Raw genomic sequence first — 16,665 nt, forward strand, 5'->3', positions numbered from 1 at the left:
TATTTAAAAATATCAAAATATCAAAATGTAAAATATATTTTTCTGAATTCCAATGCTATTCCTTTCCCAAATGCACAATCTTTGCTAATGCAGTGAGCTAATGCTTCATGTTCTGGACTGTTGAATAAGTCCCCCTTTAGTTCTTTGAGTGTTAGTTTTGTGTTCTTTTGGGAAATGTCAACCTGCTGTTGTGAAATGTCAACCTGTTGTTGTTCCCCTGTGTTGGATTCCCCCTTTTGGTCCTGCAGTTCCTGCAGGTCCAATCTTACCGTATCCAGCGATCTTTCTGGTTGGTTGGTAGGGGAACAACAAGACCAATGGAACCAAGTGTCATCTTTACCAGCTACTCTGACACTATGTGTTGTGCGCTCAGTCACTCTGTATGGCCCAGTCCAACGAGGTTCGTTCCACTTCCGCTTAAACACCCTGAGAAGCACCCACTCTGCCGATGGAGTGATTTCTGCGTCTGGATGGGCCGGTGATAAGGTTTTCTGTTTGGAAAAGCTTGAGACAAGAACATTCAGCTTGGCAAAGTACGTTCTGTGATCAAGATCATTAATTGGTTCAGGGTGCACTGGGTTGAACGGACCAGGAAATGAGCGACCTGTCAAAAGTTTGAACGGTGTAAATGACGTCATGTGGTTAATGGACGATCGTACAGACAAAAGTGCCAAAGGCAACGCCGTTACCCAGTTCACTTTCATCTGTGTAGAGATTTTGGCGATTTTTGTTTTCAGCGTGAGATTCATGCGTTCGACCTTACCCTGTGACTGAGGGTGGTATACAATACCGAAACGGAAGCGCAATCCCAGTGCACTCTCAACCTTTTGCAAATCTGTATTCTTAAAATGTGTACCGTTGTCTGAGCGTTTTTTTCGCGGAAAACCGTGATGCGGAATGTATTGGTTAATCAAACACTTAATCACCGAAATCGAATCTTCCTTCCCCGTGGGCCACGCCTCTGGCCAACCTGAAAACACATCCACGAAAACCAAAAGATAACGTTTACCTTCCACTCTGTCCCCCATGTCTGTGTAATCGATAACCACTTCCTCACCAGGTCCCCGTGGCGGGAAGACACCTGGGGCACATTTCACTCCAGCACGTTCATTGTGTATGGAGCACACCCTGCAGTTAGCGATAAATTCTTTAACTGTAGACGCCAGGTATGGGTGCCACCACTGGTTAAGATTGGAAATGGTTTGTTTGATTCCAACATGTGAGGGGGTGTGTGCTTGAGTGATAAGGGGTTTTATCATACTAGGTGGAATAACTGGTTTACCGTCCGGTCCTACCCAGCCGTTGTTCAAACGTACCGCCCCCTTTTGAAGCCACATAGACTTTTCCTCAGGTGATGCTTTGTGTTGTTCTACTGCTATGTCTGGGTCAGATAAAATGTTATTGGTACCTTCCTGTTCTGCATCTTGTAACACCATTTGTGTGACGTACCCTGCACCTTGCTTTGCCGCCATGTCGGCTATCCAGTTACCCTGTGTCGCACCTGAGTTACTGGTATCATGACCTTTACATTTTATGATTGCCACCTGCTTGGGTTTCAAAATAGCTGCTGCTAATGCTATGATGTCTTACCTTTCCACTTAGGTAATTCTGTTACAACTGCACCCACTGCATAGGCAGAGTCACTAAAAAGGTTGATTATTTTTCCTTCTCCCCACTCTAGAGCCTTGTCATTGCCACAATTTCTGCTCTCTGAGCTGACTGATGTCCCTGTAAAGGTTCTGCTATCAATATTTCAATCTCTTCCTCTTGCAGTGCTGCAATACCTATTCCTGACCTCAGTGTTCCACTCAAATCTCTGAAACAACATCCATCTGAAAACACCATAACTCCCTCTGGAATGATGTGTGTCAACAAATCTGGTCTAATTTTCTCTTCCCTTTCCACGGTCATACAACAGTCATGGGGTTCTCCTTCTGTCCAATATGAGGCCATGTTTATGCCCTCATGTGTGAAAACCAGATTTGGTTGTGCGAGACAGTTTTCCAACCGTCTTTGTCTCAGAGTGGAAAGTGTAAATGATGCTGAATTAACATAAGCTACCACTGAATGTGCAGTGAGAACTGTTAAACAATGTCCCTGTACTATGTGCCCAACTTTGTCCACAATTTTTGCCAGTCCTGCTGCATATCTGGTACATGGGTGTTCTCTTACCTCAATGTTATCCAGTGAAATGCTGATGTACATAAGAACTATCAGATTACCCTGATCTTTCTGGAACAACACTCCGTTTACTGTAGTCTTACCCTGTGAGACATCTAGGAAAAATTGCTTGTCATAATCTGGTTTTGCCAAATCTGCTGCCATGGATAAACTGCTCTTTACATCTATGAATCCTTTTTCTGCCTCTGTATCCCATGCTAATTTTGCTTTCAGTTCCCTTGGCCCTGCCTTCCTAACCATTTCCCTTAGTGGGCGTGTCAACTCTGCATATGCTGGAATATAATTCCTGCTAAAACCTGCCAAGCCAAGAAATGATAACATATCTTTTACTGTAATTGGTTTGGCATGTTGCAAAATTGAGGTTCGATGTTGGCTGGACAATCCTGATCCCTGTGCTGACAATACTCTTCCTAGAAAAGTAACTTCCCTTCTACATACCTGTAATTTGCTCTTGTTCACTTTGAAGCCTTGTTCATACAGTCTTTTGAGCACTTCATGTGTGGCCTGGATACATTGTTCTGCTGTTTCTGCGGCCAGTAACAAATCATCTACATACTGAATGAGAGTCGTGCCCTCCGGCAAATTCACTCCCTGTAGCATATCTTTCAGTGCCTGGTTAAATATCCCAGGCGATAAAATGAATCCCTGGGGCAATCTAGAATATCTGATTTGTCGCCCCCTGTAGGTGAAGGAGAAAATATCTCTTAAGTGCTCTGCAAGGGGTAAACAGAAGAAAGCATTAGCGAGATTGATGCAAGTATACCATGATTGATTTTGAGTGATTTCATTCAGAGAAGTGTATGGGTTTGGAACAGGTAAAGTTGGAGTTTTAATGATTTTATTGATTGTTCTCAAATCATGTGCCATTCTGAATTTTCCTGTGTTTTGTTTTTCCACAGGCAGAATGGATGTGTTACAATTGGAATCAGCATACTCTAAAACCCCTGCGGTTAACAAACCTTCAATGGTATCTCTGATACCTTCCTCTGCCTTTGGTTTGTGCTTGTATTGAGGCCTCCAAATTGGATCATCACATGTCAGCTCAAACAAAATTTCTGGGTAATTTTTACAAAACCCTACATCTGTGGGACTCTGTGTCCATAATTGATTGGGCAAACTTTTCAACATTGTTTCAGCATCTTCATGATCACTTTTCTCCCTACCATGCCATCTTGTGAGCCATTCGTGTTCCAACACTACAGTGTCTTTTGTTTCTTTTGTGATCAAATAATACCCTGAGCTAGGTGAATATTTTACACCAGGAAGTTGGGTTTCCCTCCAATCTGTTAAATTTATTCCCTTCTTTACCATTGGTCCTAGATCTTTAGCTTGATGTTGGGGATGTACTAATAATGATATATGGGGTGATGCCTCTTCCCTCATTCTTTACCATTGTTCCTGTTCGGGGGTAAGTCCTACTATAGCTGCCACTCCCTCTTTGCCTATCATTATTCCTGCCCCACAAATTTCCCATTGTTCTCCTGCGATGTTATCAAATTGTTCTTGGTACCAGTACTCTTGTGTTCTATCATAAAACAAAGTGACATTCAGTGGATCTATTAGCTGAGTGTATGGCGCTAATGATAATATCCAAGGTTCCCATTGACAGTACAGATCGTTCAGGGTGTCCCCTGTGTCCCCCAGAAGCACCCTCCCCCAGTAAATGTCAGCTTCCTGTGGAGAGGTGTTTGCAGAAAGTAACCATTGTCCATGCGTTCTCATTGTGGTCATGATGGAACAGTTCATGGTGATACCATTTTTCATAATTACTATAATCCCCTCCGGGCTGCATAGGATTTCAGCTCCAAGTTTCACTAGCAAGTCTCTTCCCAACAAATTTGTCAGTGAGGAATATGACAGCAGAAAAGAGTGAGGAGTGAGTCAGTGATTGTTTTTTCATGCACTGCACTGTGAGTTCTTTGGAGAATGGCAGTCTAGTTATAGCCCCGGAAAACCCCCTTACTTCAGTGGTTTCGTCTGAAATATGATTTTTTGGAAGTTCATAGTTCAGTGTGGAGTATGTTGCCCCAGTATCCACCAGGAATTCAACAGGACGTGAGTTCACCTCCAAAGTCAGCAAGGGTTCCGCCCTAACCCGCCTGAGGTTGTTCCGTGGGCTGTCTCAGTACCACTCCCCTTCCCCTCCAGTGGACAAAGGGTACTGGGAGTGTGGTCGTGGTGCTTTTTCCACGTTAGGGGCCATGTGTGTGTTATGGCCTCTGCCCCGAGATGGTCTCTGTTGGGCTCCGAGTTCAGGTTGCCGACAATCACGGGCAAAGTGTCCCGGACGACCACAACGGAAACACCCTTCCTGATACTGCACTCTTCCCCTCCCCCTATTGTAATCCCCACCCCTACCTCTATTGGAGTAGTATATTGGTCTTTGGGTGGTTCTTTCCCATTTTACATTTGATGGGTCAGCTTCCTATTCTTTGTTGTATCTTGGAGGGGTTTTCATTACCTGAACTACCATTTGTTTATCCTTCTTTTCCATTTTTCTTGATTTATTTTAGATCTGGCCTCATGCAACTGTAATTTTAGCAACTGTTTTTTCAATTCCTCTACTTCCCCTACTTTTTCTTTTTCATTCGCCCTAGACATGTGATGAAGGAAATGTCGTTCCCAAACCTCACATACAGCCCCTGGTAAATCGGGGTTGGCTTTTATTTCATCTTGTACAGATTTAGGAGTCCCTTCCAATACAGCAGCTCTGAACATTTGTTCCTGTATTTTGTCTGCATGTGGATGAGCCCCAGTGTGCTCTTCCCATTCTCCTTTGCATTGACTCAGGTATGCTGCTGCTGTTTCTTCCCCTTTTGGAGAAAATTTGATATTATAAAGAGTGCCTGCTGGCGCTGAGTACAGCTTTCGCAGGGCCTTTCCCCAAACTGATGCCACTTGACAATATGGGTGGTCATCATATATCCCAACCGTTCCTGCCTCTTGCTCAATTTCCGTGATCTGTCCTACAGTCAGTACCTGGCCCAATAACGCCCTCAGGTCTCCTATCGCCAACGTATGGCCCTGCGTCAAAGTTATTACCTTCCCTATCCATTTACCCCCTCCACTCGTGATATGAGGTAACTTTGCAAGGATAGCTAACATGTCTGTGAATGACCATGGTTTATATTCTAGGTTTCCATTTGTGTCCACTAGTGGGCACATATTTGGTATCCCTCAAATGAGACCTAGTTCCCTGTATTCCTGTTCTTCTCTTTCCTGTTCTTTCTTTGGTGTCTTTATACTGGAGTTATATCTGCTCTCCTCTCTCATCCTCTTATCCATCCTCATTTCTCCTCTGATTTCAACTGGATATGTTCCCTGATTTTCAACCTCTATCTGACTCCCAGTCTCATCCACTGTTATAAATCTGCTGCTCAATGTTTCTCCTGGGGTGCTTTGTGCTCTGGGCTGAAATGTCCTTTCTTGTGCTACGCTGTTCCATTGTTCCCTTATTTCCTTTTCCAGAGCTGCCATCCTCTGTTCTGCCTGTGCAGCTTGCTCTCTATGTGTTCTCATTAATTCAGCTGTTTCTCTTGCTATCTCTTTCTCCTCCATCTCATTTTCTGTTATTAAATCTAATTTACCTGATTTTATTTTCCAGCGATTTCCCTCCCTCTGCTCCATGTCCAACACACCCTTTTGTACTTCAAATACCGGTAACTGTGTGTTGGGCGAGGCATATAGAGGTGGAGCAGTGGGTGGCAGTACTGGATATATGGATGCTATCTCCCTCCCTTCTTGAATTGTGTTTGGTTCCTTCTCTTTAACGTCACTCTTTTTTATTTCCACTTTCTTTTCTGTCTCATATCTCTCTTTCTCCAGCTGTACCAAAGCCACACAACTTACTGCCATACTATGCCACAAGTGAAACTCCTCACGTAGTCTCTTCACGTCATTTTCATGCTTCTTTCTAGAGAGAAGCCCCACTTCCTTTTTGTCCTCTCTCTGAAACTTCCTGTGTGCGTCACTTTCTTGTGCTATTACGTGTTCTTTCAAACTTATTTTTGTTCTGTCCTCGTAACCTTTAAGTTGTTTCCACTCTTCATACATTTCCTGCAATTTCTTAATGTAACCCCCTTGAATTATACTTGAGTTGTTTAAAACAATTGTATTAACTTTTCTTTTGTATACCACAAAGCAATGTTTGTATGTTTGCTGCAATACTACACCTAACCGCTAGGGGGCAGTAAACAATGCAATATGTGAGTGATATATTCAGTGTAAGATTCAGATGAAGAAGCCAGCTCAACGTGCTTAGACGAGGCTGGCAGTAGGTGCAATATATTATTTAAATTTTGTTAAGTTCTTTATTTCAATGGTTATTTATGTTTACTAAGACTCTTGTTGATTGCTCAGGTTGATGTTGCATCTCATCTCTGAAACAGTCAATGCTTCATTGTGAGTGCTTTTGTTTTTGAGAACTCTGGTGAGTTTTGCCGATTCATGCATTACTTTGGGCCCAATTGACATTATCTTTCACTAGTTGTTGTCATAAAAAAAACCCAATCAGAGTTGTTTATGATGATTAAAACTGTATTTTTATATGTGTGAGAGATTGAAATATTATTAATTTATGTAAAACATTAATTAATCTGTTTAAATTGAATGTTTGCATCATCATTTGTATGTAAATGAAAACAGAAAAGGAAAAAAATAAGATGCTGTGCAGTGAGATAATATATTCAGGCACTTTTATGTGGTTACGTGTGCCTATGTTAACATTGTTGGATTAACAATTGAACTCATGAACATTCTGTTCACCTGATATAAGATGTCAAAGTATATATTGTTAACAGCAAGAAATGTTTAATATGACTTATTTTGTGCAGATTGGTTTTTTTGAATGTCAATTCTGTTGATCCACGGTTGAACGGCGAGCCAGTGCCTGATCTTTGATTCAAAGAGCCATCGCGATTCCATACGGATCTGTTGAACTTGAGATAAGCACACAAACACTACCCGGGTAGAAAAAGAACACAAAAAGGCCTTTACACATCCACAGTTGAACATTACACCCATACACACACACATAAAGGAGGACTATTGAGACTTTACTCTGGACAATTTGGGGTTCAATATCAAGTTTTGTTCTTTGTGTTGAGTATGAATCCATTTTGAATTGAAACCATTGTGATTTCATTTACATTGTGGGAATTGTTCATTTAAAATTTGTATTTGTAATAAACTTGCCGGCTGTTAATTAATTGAATATACTTTATCCCAATTCTTTTATTATTCTAAAATCCTCCTAGAGCCGAACCTAGCTTTACTTAAACATTTGTTGAGTAAAATATATTGAATACTAACCCATCTGTTTCCGTGTTACATTAATTTTCTTGAGCCTTGCTTTTTCTGGTAAACCGCTCACTAACTGTTCTACTGCTGCCTCCCATTGTTCTTTAAGAATCTTCATTTTATCTTCCACTACAATATTTCTTACCCTGAATATCTCGTTTATTCTTCCTTTCAATGTTATTCGACACCAGGCCTTCTGTAAATACACACAAATTCTCACAAAATTATTTTCTGTTTTTTCTTAGTCAAATGAATAATAATCATCTCTTTATCGAAATTAAAGTTCACCTTAATAATAAAATACTTGCCAGACAATAAAATTCAGTACTGTTACTTCTTTATTGAAATGAAAATGTAATAATATTCAACTCCTGCTCGATGATGATTCAAAGAGGATTCAAAGGCGTTGTCAAAACTTAAAGAAATTCAATTTGGTAGTATGTAATTCTTGTCAAAATTCAAACTATTCATTACATAATACCTGTCCAATTTGAAATTTAAAATGTCAAAGCTCAAAAGAAATGTAATGATATTTAAGACTTGTTAAAATTAAAACAAAATTTGTCAAAATTAAAATGTAATAATATGTAATACTCTTTTTAGTAGAGATGTTCCGGTACCATTTTTCTCTTCCCGATACCGATTCCGATACCTGGGCTCAGGGTATCGGCCGATACCGAGTACCGATCCGATACCTGGGTGTGTCTCTGTATAATATACAGCTGTACATACTACTAGCCCTGTATGAATGGATATAACTGTTTTATGGTGTGCTTCAGACTTATTCCTGTATAAAACATTAACAAATACATACAGTGAACTAGTATTTTTATTATCTGAAAGACATTTAACAGTAATATTTATTTTTCTTATGAGAAAATCAGCCACAAATCTAACACTGTTAACTGAAAGGCTGTTTTAGTTTTAGAATTATTGGAAAAATCTGTGGAATCCTTCGGGATGGTTTTAAATTAAAGAATTTAAGCTATTAAATAGTACAAAATTGCATCTAAAATAATTACTTTTTAAAGGCTTACAATTAAAATGAATACACCAAACCAATGAGTCCTCTGAATTAAACTGGACCAACATGAACTGATAATGTGCTTGTCAATATAGAATTATAGTTTGTAGCCTAAAATGACATATATTATTGTTAATATATATTATAGCAAAATGAAAGCTTATGTTACTACGTTCTTATTATGAATTAAGAACGTATGAAGATAATTTCATCATTTTTACAACGCAATGTAAACTAACAAGAGCAGTCTTGTAAACTGATTTGAAATGATGATGTGTGCTGACTTGCGTCACATAGACGACAGAGACAAGTAAGATCTGCGGTTAAACTCAGTGGTAAGTTTTATTTCATCTCATATATCAAACGGTTCATACTCTTATCATTAAAAACAATCACAGCAAACAGCACGCGCAGGGTTCATGTACTTGTCAATGCTGCTCACAAACGCATGAGGGTATGTGTGCTTGTTGTCAATGACATCTCAAATCTCAAGCGCGGGGTATGTGTGCTTGTCAATCACGGGCATTAAATCTGCGGAGTTCTCCGTGGAAATCTGCGGGCGCGGATTCCGTTGAGACATGTCAATGTTTTATTAGTCTGAAATACTTACAAACGGTGGACATACGGCTGCATGCTTTCATTCCTTCGCCGCTCTAAGTAAACAATGGTTGCGTCACGCGTGTGGTAACTTCCTGGTGTTCGCATTCAGAGCAGCGAAGAAGAAATGAGTTTCGCTTTGCAACGTTAGCTTTAGTGTTAGCTATAACGGCCATAACTAGGTTTATTAGGAAAATGGTATTGGATCGTTACGTGGGTTCAAGTACTCACCGATTCCGATGCCAGAATTTTTTGTGGTATCGGCCGCATTTCTGATACTGGTATCGGAATCGGAACAACTCTACTTTTTAGTTAAAAATAGAATTTATTCAGATTAGAAATAATATGTAATACTGGTTAAATTTAAAAGTAGAATCTATCAAAATTAGAAATGTAATATTATGTAATACTGGTTAAAGTCAAAAGTATGATTTGTCAAAAATAAAGAATACAATAATATTTTACTACTTGTTAAAATTAGAAACTACCAATAAACTTCGTCAAGATAAAAATTTAATGACATTCAACACTTGTTAAAATTGAAAATAAAATTCACATCAATAATATTTATTTCTTGTCACTCGTTTAAATGGCAATTTCCATAAAACAACCAGCACTTCCTCTAAACTCTTACCGATCTCACTAATTCTCTACCGTCTTCCTGAAAGTTAAAATTTTCTTATTAGAGCTCGAAACAATTTATCCACTAGGCATCTCAATCAATTCACATGCACCATATACTTGTATGATAACCACGGCTGAGTTTTAAACAGGGTCGGTTGAGTTTTATTAAGCCCTATCCCAATACTGCAATCAAAACTATTAGATATAAGTAACCGTTTGAATCTTTTACACTTCAACACTTTATGTCTCTTGTCTATCTCGGACTGGGTTTATCTCTCTTCCCTACGCCTTTTTACCACGGATACTCTATAATATACTACTTCAATTTTATTTTTTCAAAATGAAAGTAAAACTACAGCCCCGTAGCGGCAAACAACAGAATAAGAGCACAACTTCTAAAGTGAAACTAAATTACGCTACGAGCTGAGAAGTTCACAGTTTCCTCTCCCTTATTTTAGAATCTGTTAAATATGAAACAATCTCTTCTGGTAATAAATTCACCGAAATCAATTCTCAATTTCAATTTATTTTAAAATCAACTACAAATAAACCCCGGAAAGAAATAAGAAAATGGACATCCACACTAAAATACAATAAACATAAAATATACTGCAGAAACGTCTACTCATTTAAACATGAAATAACACTAGACAACTCCGGAGAATCACACATTCACACTTATAAAACAAAAAATAAAAACTGGATCCGTCTACACTTGTACCGTGTAAATTAAATGATACTAAACAAAATCCCCCAAATACACAATAGTAAAATATAATATACACAGGATATAAAATATGCTTTTCTACAAATTGAGTTAAAATTTGCTGACAGTAAATTGCAACCACAATAAATTTTTCTAAAGACGGAATCCGACGGCTTTTAAAACTAGAAATTTTATTTCAATTTCACTTACAGTAAAACGATTAACAACTGAACACATAAAAACTGAATTACAATTTTACTGATAATAAAACTAGAAATACTCAAACTTTAAAAAACTGAATTGAAATTTACTGATGATAAATCTGCATCACAGTAAACTGTAAAACGTAAAAATAGAAACTTGAATTAAAACTTAAGAAAATTAAGTAAAATTTTTACTGATAGTAGAACTGAATAAGGAAAATTGAATTAAAATGTACTAATGTGAAACCAAATAATAAAAAAAATTTCGTAAAAATATAACACTGAATTGCAATTTCACTGGCAGCAAAAATCAATAAAAATATTTATCCAAAGAAGAAGTTGAATTAAAATATACTCACAGTAAAGCTGATAATATACCGGTAGCAAACAGCGCAAATAAATAGCACATTTAAAAATAAGCAGCCATTCCGTATAATCTTCAGTAAGTTTCAAATTCCTATTCTTTAGCACAACTTAACAATATTGCTTAAAATAAAACTTTTTCAAATACCAATATTCTCTTCGTATTTTCGAATATTTCGTGGCTTTCTTACCACTTTCGCTTTCTCTTTATGCGGTCCGACCGCTGCGTTGCCCGTGGTCCCTGACCACTTTCTCGGGTATGAAATCCACTTCAATCTCTATGTATCGCGGTCCAACCGCTGTGTTCCCAGAACAATAAGTCCTAATCTAATGTAATTTTATCCTGCGGAACAATACAAACCGCTACGTGTTCCCGGAACACGCGTCCAATTTTACTACGCTAAAAAACGTGGTACGTGACCACGTTCGTATCCCGGATCCTCAGTTTCTGGAACGAACCATTTTCCAGGGAATTTAAACCCGGAGCTTAAGGACACTCGTCAGTGCCGGGTTTCCAACTCTGCGTTCTCCGCGTTCCAAACGCGCCTGGTCCCGGACCAGTTATTAATTCCTTGTATTGTTTTTTTTTTTATTCTTATTTTTCTTTTATTTTACTATTTTTATTTTATTTTATTTTAATCGTATTATTGTTACTCCCCTTTTTATTTAATTGACACATTTAATAGTTCATTTGAGATATACAATTTAGATAAAAATGACAATAATCATTGTATCATTAATTATTCTTCACGACATTTAAATAAAGCAGAACTTTGATATAACAGGTATCTGCTTACCTTTCCTTTTTTGCGCAAGTGGAATGTCGAGAAGAAAAATCAATGATGTCTGATTCTCCTCATCACGTCGACGGGGTCACCAATTGTTGGACTTTTATTTCTAGTCCGGCATGTTCTTTTGAATGAGGAGATCAAACACGTAACTCAAATCAAATATTTTTAATAAGTATCTCAAATGAAGTATTACAGAGCTCTGGATCAAAACTGTCCCTGTCCTTACACAACACCAATGCAGAAACAGGTCCCCCGAGGAGCGGTTGATCTGATCTGCCTCTCCCTCTGACCCAAAAAATATATGTGCGGTTGGGTGGGGGCCTGTTCGATGGAAAGTTTTACTTCTTTCTTAACTCTTTCACCGCCATTGACGAGATATCTCGTCAATTAAGAGAAAACGCTTCCCCGCCAATGACGAGATTTTCAGTTTTTCCGCAATACCGCTATTATCCACAAGGTGGCGCCCTTCCGCAACTTTTTAAACCCGGAAGAATTGCCCTATGGCAAGCTGCTGCAATTCCGTGTCTGTTTTAAAGATTGCTCTGAATGGGATCTCTATGAAAAGTCCGTCACAAAAATGGAATTATCTCTGCTTTTTGCTCAAAATGTGGTGTTTTTGCAGAAACCTACCCATATTCAAAAGCTGATTACAAAAGAACCACTTAAGGTAGGATGAAACGGGTTTTTTTTGTTTGAAAGCAGAGGGTCTGTTCTTTCATTTGGTATATTGTATGTTTATATATTTAAAGAAGAACATTTTCTGTAAGATATTAAACTTTGGTGAAAATCATGAAAAACGCTGGCGCTGGCTGGCAACTTTAAAAAAAAAACGCTGGCGGTGAAAGAGTTAAAAGTTCACCAGACCCATTCGATGGAAAGTTGTACTTCTGTTTTAGAGGTTCATCATGCTATAAACAACTATGATCGTTATTTCACCCTGTCGCCCCGACATCCTGTTTCTCGTTTCCCCAGGTATCTCTGCAAAGTAAAAGTTAAAAACACACATACATACATACCAAAATCTGCAGACATGACCTTTTAGAGTCAAATGCAATGGAATCTTATCTCTAAGCCTGCTAGACTATTCTAACTTTAATACTATGCTAAAGGTTAATACTCAAAGCTATTCTTAAAATCTTTATGATTAAAGGCAATGCAATCATTAATAATGCAATTATAAAATCATGATTATTCAAAGCAAGGTTAATATTCATATTGCAAGGATATGCGGATGTGGGGATGTTTTAATTTTCCTTCAACCAAAAAGAAGAAGAAAGTTGAGGCCAGCTGAGACATTTAATATTTCTAAATGCTAAGCTGCACTAAAGACTAATTTTAACTTTATTTATTTGGTTTGCTGTGGTTCTGTGTTCATTGTTCAATTGTTTAATTCAAGTTTTATTATAATGTTAATTAAATAACTATGTATTTTTTGACAAAAAAAATCATATAAATACAGCTTTTATAAAAACAATTGATACAAAAATTGCATACCAATTCACAAACCATTCACAATTGCTACATTTGGCTTTAAAAAGAAGTCTCCCAGATACAAAAAACTAATAAAGAGCTGGAGCCGTAAGAGCCGGCTCTTCTAAGGGAGCCGAGCCAGAAGAGCCGAATCTATGAAGAGGACATATTCACTGCAATGTGTTAAATCTTATATTACAAAGATTTATAATTAACGTAAACAGAGATATAACCAGTTTTGTAGCTAAAGCTAGCTATAGCAATTACGTCTTTAATGTTACTTACCTTGGTAATTGTGGATAAACTCTGCGTGGAACAATTTATATCGCTGATCCAGTTTGTTTCCTTTAGTGGACGAATGTATCTCCACACTCTTCACCATGTCGAAAACACTCTAGCTGCCATTTCTCCACCAACAACAAAGCTTATACCGGAACTGAGTTTACGCTTTGTTGACATATTTCCGGTTTTTCCGTAAATGGTCTATAGGGTCCTTGCACTTCAGTGCCTGGGCCCTATAAGCGGTACGCTGATTGAGCCTAGTATATATCTGGGCACTGCATAATTTAGTGCTGCCGGTACCAGAGGGAGAAAATATTTGAATTTAACAGTGATATCGTTAAGTCTCTGATTGTCAATGCACAGACGTAAACTGCCATCCCTCTTGTTCACAAAGAAGAAACCTGCTGTGTGATGTAGATGGCTGGATAATGCCCTTAGCCAATTTCTCTTGAATGTAGTTTTGCATGGCTTGGGTCTCAGGTTGCAGAGAGGAAATATTCCGCTAATGGGTGTTGTAGTGCTTGGCATTAGCTCTATGGCACAGTCGTATGTGCAGTGTGTTGGTAATTGTGTGGCTTTTGACTTGCTTAAGGCGATGGCCGGATCTTGGTATTCAGCAAGGATTTTAAACGATGCCTGATTCTCCTTAGAAAATTTATTGGCCTCGTTTTTTTAATTACCTTAGCTGGACCCTCCCACTTGGGTGCTAGCTTAGCAGAGAATTTGTTAGCAGCAGAGGAAAGAGGGTGAGTTCTTATCCAGACCAGATCGCCCGGCTGAAATTGCGCATCTTTCTGTCGGGTATTATAGTATCTGGCTTGTCTGGATGTTTGAATGTCCACTCGTTTTTTTACTTCCTCTGCCATGAGGTTTTGCCTTTCAATCAGGTTATACGAGGCTTGGTCAGGAGCAGGTGGGCGGAGGATTAGACACCCCAGCGGACCATATAACTGCCTGCCCAGCATGAGCTCTGCTGGTGTTTTTCTTGTGGTCTCTTGGTGGGCAGTGTTGATGGCGTATTGAAATTCGGGTAACCAATGACCATTCTTTCCGTTAAGTTTGTTTGTGGGTGATAGCTGGTTGTGAGTTTTTGCGTAGTTCCCCAGGTTTTGCAGAGCTCTGACAACACCCTGGAGGTGAATTGGGCACCCCTGTCGGAAATGAGGTATTTGGGAACCCCCCATCGGGTGAATATGTCTTCCCTGAGAATTTTCACAACTCTCTGTGTTTTGCTGTCTCGGAGAGGGAACAATTAGACCCATTTTGAATAGTAATCCACCAAAACCAGAAGGTAAGCTTTTTGTTTTTTGCTTAGTGGAAAGTGCCCCATGAAATCCATGCCCAGTGTGTGCCTGGCTCGTGACCTGGGTGTGTTGTAGAAAACGACTGGGTTTGGTGTTGTCTGGCTTGTACTTCTGACATACCTCACACTCTTTGACATACTGCCATACATCCTTTCGGACAGTCGGCCACCACGCAACCTCTAACAGCCTCAGCAGAGTTTTTAGCCTCCCAAGATGTCCACCCAGAGGGTTGTCATGGTAATAATGGAGAAAATCTGATGTAAGGGATTGTGGTAATACCAACTGAAACTTTTCTCCATTGTTCTTTAAAGGTATCCGGGGATACAACACCCCCTGGTGATCCTTAAAGGAAATCTGTTGGTCTTGGACATTTTGGTCTTTATGAACCGACTGCAGGTGAGTGATAGTGCTGTCTGTGCTTTGAGCTAGGGCGTTAAAGTCAGACGTGAGGACTTTTTGGGGCAGTTGAATGCCCAGGCCAACGCTGCATGATCTGTATAGATGTCGAAGTGCCTCCCTTCCAGGTAATGCCTCCATTTTTCCACCGCTAGACACTCCTTTTCAGAGGTTAAGTAGTTAAATTTTGCTCCTCTTAAGGTCCGTGACGCAAAAGCTACCACTTTTTCTCCCTCAGATGTTTGCTGGCTGAGTATAGCTCCCAAGCCTACATCACTGGCATCGGTATGCACCTGAAACAGCAGGTTAAGGTCAGGCTGCACCAATACAGGTGGGTGTTGTAATGCCTCTTTGACTTTGTCCATGCTTGCCTGACATTCTGGGGCCCACTCCCACCTCACCCCCTTCCTTTTTAGGTGGTTCAAAGGAGCGGTGATGTCAGCGAAGTGTGCGATGAACTTGTGATACCAGCCGGCCAATCCCAGGAACCGCTGAAGAGCTTTGCGGTCATTGGGTGGTGGAAAGTCAGCGACAGCTTTGGTCTTTTCCAGGTCCACCTCTACTCCTTTCTCAGTGACAATATGCCCCAAGAATTTAAGCCGTCACTTGAAGAAATGGCACTTCTTTATGTTGAGGGAGAGATTAGCCTCGGTAAGTCGGTGAAATATAGCATTTAAGTGTTGTACATGCTGCTCCAGAGATGACGAGTATATGATTATGTCGTCGATATAGACGAAACAGAATTTCCCTCTCAGCTTGGCCAAGACTCTCTCCATCAGCCTTTGGAAAGTAGCAGCGGCGTTCCGAAGACCAAATGGTAAGGACAAGAAATGGTATAGTCTTTTGGTTGTAATAAAGGCTGTCTTCTCCTTGCTCCCTTCCTCCATTTCCACCTGCCAGTATCCTGACTGCAAATCCAATGTGCTAAACCATGAGGCGCCTTCCATGGATTCCAGGATGTCATGGATGAGCGACATTGGATATGCATCAGGTATGGTCTTACTGTTAAGTCTCCTGTAGTCCACACAGAACCTGTAGGAGCCATCTTGCTTGGGGACGAGTACGACTGGAGATGACCAGGGAGAGAAAGATGGCTCAATTATGTGTTCTTTGAGTATCTGGTCCACCTGCGCTTCAATAATCTCCTTTTTGAAGGGTGAGACCTGTATAATCTTGACTTCAGTGGTATTTCATCTGTTAAGGAGATTTTATGTTGGATGATAGATGTTTTTCCCAGGATGTTGGATGTGGTGTTGGGCCAGTTAGTGACAAGCCTCTGCAGTTCCTCCATATTGTCCGTATTCCATCCTGACGAGATGGTTGGAGGCAATGGGTTTAATGATGTGGGAGGTAAACCATGATATAGTGTTAAGGAAAAAGTTGGTCTAGTATGAAGAGCAGCGCCTTTGGTGGTTGATCCTAGAGG

At 39.6% G+C, this 16,665-nt stretch overlaps 1 long non-coding RNA gene across 1 annotated transcript; it reads left to right on the forward strand.

The window, feature by feature from the left end:
- Positions 1-5,932: 5,932 nt before the first annotated feature.
- LOC141365285 (uncharacterized) lies at positions 5,933-8,632 on the forward strand. The gene is made up of 3 exons (XR_012370522.1): positions 5,933-6,454; positions 6,541-6,610; positions 7,014-8,632. It is a non-coding gene; the product is annotated as an uncharacterized lncRNA (long non-coding RNA).
- Positions 8,633-16,665: the final 8,033 nt, after the last annotated feature.

This window comes from Misgurnus anguillicaudatus, chromosome 7 (assembly GCF_027580225.2).
Source record: "Misgurnus anguillicaudatus chromosome 7, ASM2758022v2, whole genome shotgun sequence".
Lineage (NCBI taxonomy): Eukaryota > Metazoa > Chordata > Actinopteri > Cypriniformes > Cobitidae > Misgurnus > Misgurnus anguillicaudatus.